The sequence below is a fragment of the Talpa occidentalis genome, unplaced genomic scaffold (genome assembly GCF_014898055.3).
Source record: "Talpa occidentalis isolate TD23 unplaced genomic scaffold, MPIMG_talOcc4v2.1 talOcc4.307, whole genome shotgun sequence".
In the NCBI taxonomy this organism is placed as follows: Eukaryota; Metazoa; Chordata; class Mammalia; order Eulipotyphla; family Talpidae; genus Talpa; species Talpa occidentalis.
The window spans coordinates 1-8753 of NW_023603263.1; the positions used below are offsets into that span (position 1 = coordinate 1).

An 8753-nucleotide genomic window follows, 5' to 3' on the forward strand; every position below is an offset into this window, starting at 1 on the left:
ACAGGAAATGCCAGTCCAGTGTCCCTTCACCTGCTGCTGCTCATGGCATTCTTATAGATTACAAAAGTGCCTAATTTCTGACCACTGTGTCCAAAGTCATTCAGACCTACACACCATAGAATTAAGTATAATCTACTGTGCCAATGTGTTTCTAGGAAGAGCTGGATCCACACCATGAAGTGCAAAGCCACAGGCCCAAGCTGGCTGAGAAAACCTGTGGGGAGGCAGGCTGACCACTGGTCACCTGCCAGCCACTGATGGCCTCATCAACCAGGAAGCCAGATGCCTGAGGGCCCCAGCAGCATCAACTCTTAAAGCTCTATTGGGGAACTCTGAAGGGGAGGGGGCAGTCAGTGGAATAACACATGCATTGGTTCTCAGATTCCCTATCATCACAACAGGCAACCTAGGTGATAAGCTTTACCTGGAGGTGAAATTTTGCATTCACCTCTAAGTTAAGGAAAATGAGAAAAGTGAAGTGACTGGTTCATCAAAACAACTCAGTGATAGGAATAGGTTCCATGCTCCCCATTCAGAAGGGAAACTAAGACTTAGAGAAGAAAGGCAGGAACACCAGTGCAATCCTATGAGCTCAAGTTCCTGTGCCACATTCCAGAATTCTACTTTGACCTAGAAAGATACCACCAGGCTACCAAAGGAGCAGAAAAGACCAAAGAGAGTTCACATAACTAAAGAGAAGTTGTCTGTCTTTTTATCCACTAATGTTGGCAAAGGTTCAGCTTCTAGACAAGTCCTTGCCAAACTAACTCATGAGCCACATCTGCCACCTGCTGGCAGAACTCAATGTGCAAGTGTACATTTTCTCTAAAAATTATTTGGCAATATTCAGTAGAAATTCCTTCAGTTTCCATTTCACAAGTACTGTCCATTCTGTCAAAAAAACCTATTGACTTCTGCCTTTAAAGCACACTGAGCAATGAGACTAACAGGTCCCCTGTCCCATCCTCTTTGGTCCCCATCTACTTTGGTTCTCTCCAGTTGAGGATATATTTACAAAACCTATTCCCAAACCTGTGGGTTCAAGCTGAACTTATTATTGTAATGACAACATTATACTAAGTAAGCCAATGAAATAGGCCTGAGAAAATATGACTAAATATTTTTTTAAACTTAACAATGATTTAGTTCGATCAGTAAGACACTGTTTTAAAATATTGTCACACAGGGGCCTCCCTGGTGGTGCAAGGGGTTAAGATACAACCTATGAAACAATCCGCAGCCACTGCAGCACAAGTTCGATCTCCGGCCAGGGAGCTACCCACATGGGGCAGCAGACCTCTCCTGACACGCTTGCTGCTCCCCTCAGCAGTATATTTCAGTCAGTCTACCTGTTCTGTTCCCCACTCTGTCTCTGGTAAATCTCACCCGCACACCTCTGGCCTGTACCCCAGTTCTTGTATGCATAAATAAATAAATCTTAAAAAAATAAAATATTGTCACATTAAATATAGATAAATCAACCATAAAAGAGTAGAAAACTGGCAAAAAAAATTTTAGGATTCTGCTCTCAGATTAAAATTGTACTTGGCTTTAAAGAAAAAGTTGGAAATTATAAATCTCTTACTAAAAAACACAAAGCACCATCAACATACTAAAAAAAATGCATTTTTAAGATAAATACAATTTTAAGGGTATGTGTGTGTATGTGTGCATTTATGATAGAGGCAGAAAGATATTCCCTATTTTACCTGAGTGTTGAATGATGGAGCAGGCATGAATCTCATTCATTTCACACTTCAGAACGATTTCATTCTGAACAGGGCTTCAGAATGGAGTCCGTATATCCACATTCCTTGGCCTGCGGGTAATAAATGAAGTCAGAAACAGCAGCAACATGTTTCACTGACTTCCCTTTTAATGCAGGGCCCCAGCTCCCTGCAGAGTTCTCCCAGTATCTGAAGTGGTTCTGTCACAAAGGGTCCTATCTGGTATACAGGAAGTTCAGAGCTAAGTAGATATGCGTTACCCCCACTGCTACTGCTGCCGCCCCTCTCTATTGTTGTATTCACCAAGAACCAACAACTTTGCAAGAAATTACTGCCCTTTCTATTAGGCACATCACTTCTCTCTCCATGCTCCATCAATCCCTGTGATACTGAACTGTAAGATGCCAAAATTGCGTGGTGTATGTCTGTGAGATAGAGAGCAACAGCTGTGGAAAGCATTTTGGCATGGAGCAGAGTTGGGCTAGTTCTGCTGCAGCTATAAGATCTTGGGGAGATTAAACTGATATGAGAGTAACCTCATAGTGTGATTGTTGTGCCAGCTATTTTTTTAAAGATTTATTTATTATTTACACAAGTAAATAAATACACTGGGTACAGTCAGAAGCATGGGAAGGTTGAGAGGATTCACCCGAGACAGAGCGGGGAACAGAACAGGCAGACTGAAGAAACACACTGCTGAGGGGAGCAGCAAGCACGGCAGGAGACTTCTGCACGCCATGTGGGACCCTCGCCAGCCAGCCAGGGATCGAACTGGCGCTGCAGAGGCTACAGACAGCTTTGCAGCCCAGCGCTCAACCGCTGCGCCACTGGGGAGGCCCTGTGCCAGCTATTTTAAGTACATTGCATGTATGTTTCATTCAGTCCTTAAGGTAAAGTTGACATTATTCTTTCCACTTCACACTGAAGGACTTAGAAGCACAGCAAAGTTAAGGATCTGGCCCACAACCATACACAAGGTCAGTGGAGATGAGCTTCAACTTCAGGAGTCTTAATTTCAGAACTTAACTCTTATTACTCATGTTGAAAAGATGCTGGCTTGATACTTTTATACAACATTATCAGACCAGTCACGCTTTGATGGAGGGTGTGCATAGGATGCAAAATGAGTACCATAAAAGAGACCTCTAGATCAGACAGGGCAGGAGTCACAGGAGACTCCCTGAATGATGTGACACCTGAATTCAGTTTTGTATGATGAAGCATGTGAGTATAGCTAGATAAGGGGTGTGTGGATGAGAGAGGACGAGAGAGGGAGGGAGGGGAGGAGGGGGAAAGGGAGAGAGGAGAGGAGAAAAGGGAGGGGAGAGGAAGAAGGAGAAGAGAGGGGAAAGGAGGGAGAGAAAAGGGGGCAAGGCTCCAGCACGGAGGGTGGGATATGCTGTTAATCATTTGCTTTAGGACAAGCTTCCCCCGCTGCGGCATATTATATCCACCATAGAGATTCACAGGCTCTCCATATGGGGCTAGAGGGAATAAGACTATGGGCCATGGCTTTTGTACAACTTAGAATCTAGTGTTATAAGACATAACATAAAGAAGTGTTAAAAATAAGGCAGGCCCCAAAATGGAGTCACTTATGCTTTATCACCAAGCTGAGACTTGGTTTTGGCTCTCCCAGAAATGGAATCAAAGTAGTCAATCAGGAATCACCGTACCTGTCCTAGTTAGGTAATGTGGCTGATAGAGCACTGCTATCCACTAAAGAAAAGTAATTTTGCAATAACCAACTCACTCACTTGCCTAATATAACTTCCTTCTTCCCGCTCCCATCTGCCTATAAGTGTCTTTCAGTTTGTATGGTGCCTTGAAGTTCCTTTTTTATCTGCTAGATCCAATGCTGCCCAATATATGAATCATTGAATAAAATCTTCAAATTTTACTTTTGCTGACAGAAGTAAGCAAACATAAACAGGCTACATGAGATTTTGTAAGTGTTCTGAACAAGGTGATCCTGGGGGTGTATGTGAGACATGTTGGTGAGGAAGTGCTCTCTAAGGGTGATGTTTGAATTGAGACTGTAGGACAGGATGTGCCAATCATGCAACCAGACAGTTGCAAGCCAAAGGGGAAGACTTCTAAAATTAAGTCTGAGTGTCAGTGTTCTTGTCAGCATGGTGAGAGATGGACAGGGAGCCAGGCAGGGACAAAACACTATTTTTTTTTTTGTTTATAAAATTTTACATCATTGTTCCTTTTTTTTTTTTTAAAGCAATGTTTGCTTTCTTTTCTCAGGTGTAGTCCCCATAGAATTTCCACCACCAATTCACCCATGTTCTATCCCCATAGTCCCTTGTGTTCTTCCCGCCCTTGCTTTTGGACCAGACACTTTAGAGCTGATAGTTGGGAGTTATTTTTACTCTAAGGAAGATGCGAAAGCATTGTAAGTCTTTAAAGCAATGGACATAAATTGACTTGCCTTTCCATAGGTTCCCTTTACCACTGGTGGGACATGGGTGTCAAATTTGGGAGCGGGAGAGAGCAAAATGGCTCAGGGAAACTAGTCAGGGAGCTATCACCGTGGTCCCAGTCAAATGTAGGGGAGAAGCCAGAAACTAAAGAGAAATGTGTTGAAGATAGAGAGGAAGAAGGTAAAGAATGAGAGGTGAAGAAAAGACATCAAACCCAGGCCAGTCCAGAAATCCAGATGTAAATGAGAGCGGAGAAATAGGGTGGTCAAGTGGAAGGGGGCAAGAAAAATGTGTCTATTTGAGTATGCTTGTATGCTGCTAAGAATGTGGTGGTAGAGAAGAGACATGATGAAGAAAAGAGCAGTAAGGAGAAGGAAGTCTGTAAAAAAAGTACAAGAGTTGGCTTCTGAAAGAAGAGGTGGGAAGACAGAGGATAGGTATAGCTGCAGATTCATTTATAGAAATGTATAATGAAGTTTTAGAGAAATAATGAAAAATGATGAACATGGTTATCATTAAGTAGCAGCCCCCAAACTTACTTGAATACGAAATTCTTCATTCACAAAATCTTGTCAGTCAGTAGAGCACAATGGTACAGAGTGAAGTATGGAGCCAAACTAGATTAGTTCCTGGCTCCACTATGTGTTGGTTTTGGAGCCCTGAGCAAGCTAGTCAGTATCTCTGTGCCTCAGTTTGATCATGTAAGAACAGGACATAATAGTCCACAAAGTTGTTGTAAAATCGCTGAGTGCATGAAATTGTTGTAAAACTAATTTTAAAAACTCGATGAGTATCATAAAGTTGTCAAAACTCTATGAGCTCATATAGAGAACTTAGTGATAGGCATAAACTCTCAATGAATACTGTTATTAATTCAACACAGAATTCAGTGTTTTGTGGAACAACTTAGGGAGATTGCTAAGAGGTAATGAGTTGCTGTAGGATTTTGGGAGGGGCCGATGATAATCACCTGGGCTGCAACTTCTGCCCCTCTTCCATTTCCTCATCTCTTCTCCCTCTCTCTTAATAACAACCTGGAGCTTGGCCTACTTCATTCTTTTCTATATCCTGCTCCCTAAGAGGAGAGTTGCTGCCCTCAGGGGAGAGTTCATTATTTAGTTCTCTAAGGCACCTGACAGCAGGTGGAGGGGGCATATCAGAATCACCTTGGGAAGCATGTAAGAAAAGCATCCTCGCTCATGGTTCTAATTCTGTATCAAGTCATTTTGTCCCTCTAACCCCTTTTAAGAAAACAGACACACAGAGAGTTTAGGCCACATGCTATAGGTGATACAACTACACGATGTCAGAATTCTACTTTGGGTATCTGGTATCACAGCCCATACTTACATTACTACTATAATTTCATATTAGTGTATGCAGATTCCTTACACCACATTTTGAGGACAGTGAATACTACATTTCGGAGGATAGAAGCAGAAGACAGTCATTAACTACTAACCCAGTACTTACTGAATGCCTACTTCCCAGGCACTGTTAACTAGGAGTAAGATGTTCTTCCATCCAAGAGATTCTAGAGCGAAATATCAGTAGAAGATAGGCGCACAGGATGCCCTCATAGAGTAACTGTCAGAAGCATACACAGCTAATTGCCAACTTACATCATCTGTGGAGCAAAATGAGAAGTGAGTAACTGGATACGTGAAAGTAAAAGTGATTGCAGAGTTTTATCAGGGGAGGAATTATTTGAGCTGGGCTTTAAGCAATGAGGATTAAAAATAAGCAAATTAGGCACAACCAACCAAAGCATGTGCACAAAGATGCAAGTTACCTGACATGGAGGAAGCTCACTTCACATAGGCTAAAGGGCAGGAATATGTGAAAGAGCTAAAACACTGTGTTTTAACTGTTCTAATTTTCAAATAAAAGTTCAATATGACTTTGAGGCATTTCTCTCAAATGAGGAATTCTTCTTACCAACTGCATGAAAATGAGGAATTAGTGGTGATGGACATGATGTCTTGGGATCAGCTCTCAGATGTGAAACCACACACAATTCCCCCTTCCTCCAACATTTCTCCATAGCTTAAGTCCTTTGTATTCCCTTCTAGCTCACTTTTATTCCTCAATTAGGTCTATTTTGTTTCTATTTCTTTCTATATATTCTTGATCTTGTATACTGAGTTCTTCCCATACTGAATCTGTTAGTTTATTAAGTTTCTACCCCTTTCTTATTAATTTTATTTGAGTTGAGTTGCTTTTCTGAATTTTATCTTTTGACTTGCTTTTCTGAGTTCTATGGTTATCTCTGAGTTTCTTTGATTGCTATTTCAAATTCTTTATCCATTAGGAGGATATAATCTTACATGTCTTTGAGTTTGGTTTCTGGAAAGCTGTGATTCTCTATCGGTGATGGCTTATCACCTTGAGATTTTTACATTGCCTGGATTGTTTTTTCCCTATTGGGAATCTGATTAGTAAATTTAGAACTGACATGTTATTTTCCAGAAGGTGGTGCTATGGCTTTATTTTTCTGGTTACTACAGGCTGCCATAAAAGCTCAGGTCACTAACTGTTGCTATGTCAGCAGTGTGGGGCAAGTATATAGGGGACCAGCTGCTGTCATGAACTATGGGAGTAGGGAGCCTGGTTTGTGTGGATGGCACCACTGCTAACACTCTGTGGGAATCCCAGAGCTGACACTCAGCAATCTATCTGCTGCCAGTACCCTTTACTGCACTAGTACAAATCCTAAGGAGTGAAGAGGGACAATAGTCTACAGTTTCCTGTTGTCCTTCTTGCCTATGTAGAGCATCCCAGTGACTGCTTTGGGCATTACCTGGGCCTAGGGTGTGTGCCTCCACAAACCCCTATGCTCTTTTCACCCCAAGGTCCCTGGCTGGGTCACAGCACTGCCATCTCTGTGCACCCAAGCTGCCTCATCTGTTCATCTCTACCCACCTTCTATCACACTGCTATGTCAGTCTCAACTTTCCTCCTAATGCAGTCTGTGTTGTTCTCTGTGGTGCAGGAGATGCTTCAGCCTCACCAATTTGCTGTGGAATTCTCACTAATGTCCCACTTCTGGATAATTGTTCTCTTGGAAGTAAAGCAAGGAATGTCCTGCTACCACCTTGAATTAAAACAAAAGGGCACTTTTTCCATCCCACTGTACAAAAAGGACTCAAATCTCTCAAATGATTATCTTTGACTCTCCAGACACCAATCTCTATAACTCTAGGCTAACCAGACTTACTCTTAACCGCCTATACAAAGGTATGGTTGTATTATTCCCCTGACAAGCTCCTACCGCTTTTAAAATGAACATAACTCCTCCAAAATGCTTCAGTTATGGTTTTCACCTTTTCAGTCTTATTGCCCACTATATTCTCTCTTCATATACCCACACCCATCTCTCATACCTTGTCTATGCATGCATTTTTAAGCCTCTGGGCCTTTCCCTGAACCTGGAAATACCCTTCCTATATCGTTTCCAAATACGTATCCACTGTGAAACCCTCATTTTCTTTTAAAGATTTATTTATGCATACAAGAACTGGGGTACAGGCCAGAGGTGCAGGGGGTGAGAGGATTCACCAGAGTGGGGAGCAGAACAGGCAGATCTACTGAAACACACTGGAGCAGCAGGCGAGACAGGAGAGGTCATCCGTGCCATGTGGGCCACCTCCCTGGCTGGGGACCAAACTTGTGCCACAGTGGCTCCCTGCGCCTTAACCCCTTGCGCCACCAGGGAAGCACCCCCCCTTCATTTTCAATCAATTCCACCTACTTGTGTCCCTTCAAGGGTGAACCTTGTTCCTTAACACAATACTTACTTCAGTCAGCCTGACTAGAGTTTGAGTATCATTCATTTTGTCTCTCTCCTCATTCCCAGCTTTCAGCATAGGGTCTAAGACTCATTAATGCATTCACTAACTGAGGCATTTAAATGAAATATACTAGATGCCTAACATTTACAAAGCATATTTGGAGTATCTTTTAGTTTAAAAGTCCAAAGATATGACATATCAGCTGTAAAAGCTAAAAGTAATTTTTAAACCCCAAAGTACAAATCAATTTTCTCTTAGTCAATGGGTCTTTTAAGGAACATTATTTAATAAAGTTCCTAGATTAACAAGGATGAATTACTACTTATTTGGTGTCACCAGGCATATGGCTGGGTGGAAATTAACTCCATACTCTGATGACTGCTTTTCAGTCTCTCACTGGAGCTTCTCTAATGACTTGCCTAACAAAATGTTTCAAGTCAGCAACTTTGTCAGCTGGTGAAGCAAAGTGAGTCAGGTAAAAACAGTGCTCCATCCTGTCCTTTCCTCAGAGCAGAGAAGTGTAAGTACAGACATGTTGCAACAGCATGGATACAAGGGTTCACTGAGGAGATGAGCAAGACAAGAATCATACAGAATATGCTGGGTACATGGAACAAGCAACCTTGGTATCTACATAGCACCCTACCCCAAATGCAAAGAGAACATATGCATGGCATAAGTGTATGTCAAAGCTAAAATTACAGGTTTCAAAATAGATCCGTTAACAGTAGTTGTATTTGCCAAGTGGCCATCATGGCTGCTCTCTCTAGAGTTGTCAAGAACTAGGTTAAGGCATTGAAGCAATT

At 42.1% G+C, this 8753-nt stretch overlaps 1 long non-coding RNA gene across 1 annotated transcript; it reads right to left on the minus strand.

The window, feature by feature from the left end:
• Window positions 1–1706: 1706 nt before the first annotated feature.
• Window positions 1707–8728, minus strand: LOC119256544 (uncharacterized). Its single transcript, XR_005127822.2, has 3 exons — window positions 7079–8728; window positions 5630–5783; window positions 1707–1819 (listed from the first exon to the last, which is right to left on the minus strand). It is a non-coding gene; the product is annotated as an uncharacterized LOC119256544 (long non-coding RNA).
• Between the last annotated feature and the right edge of the window lie 25 nt (window positions 8729–8753).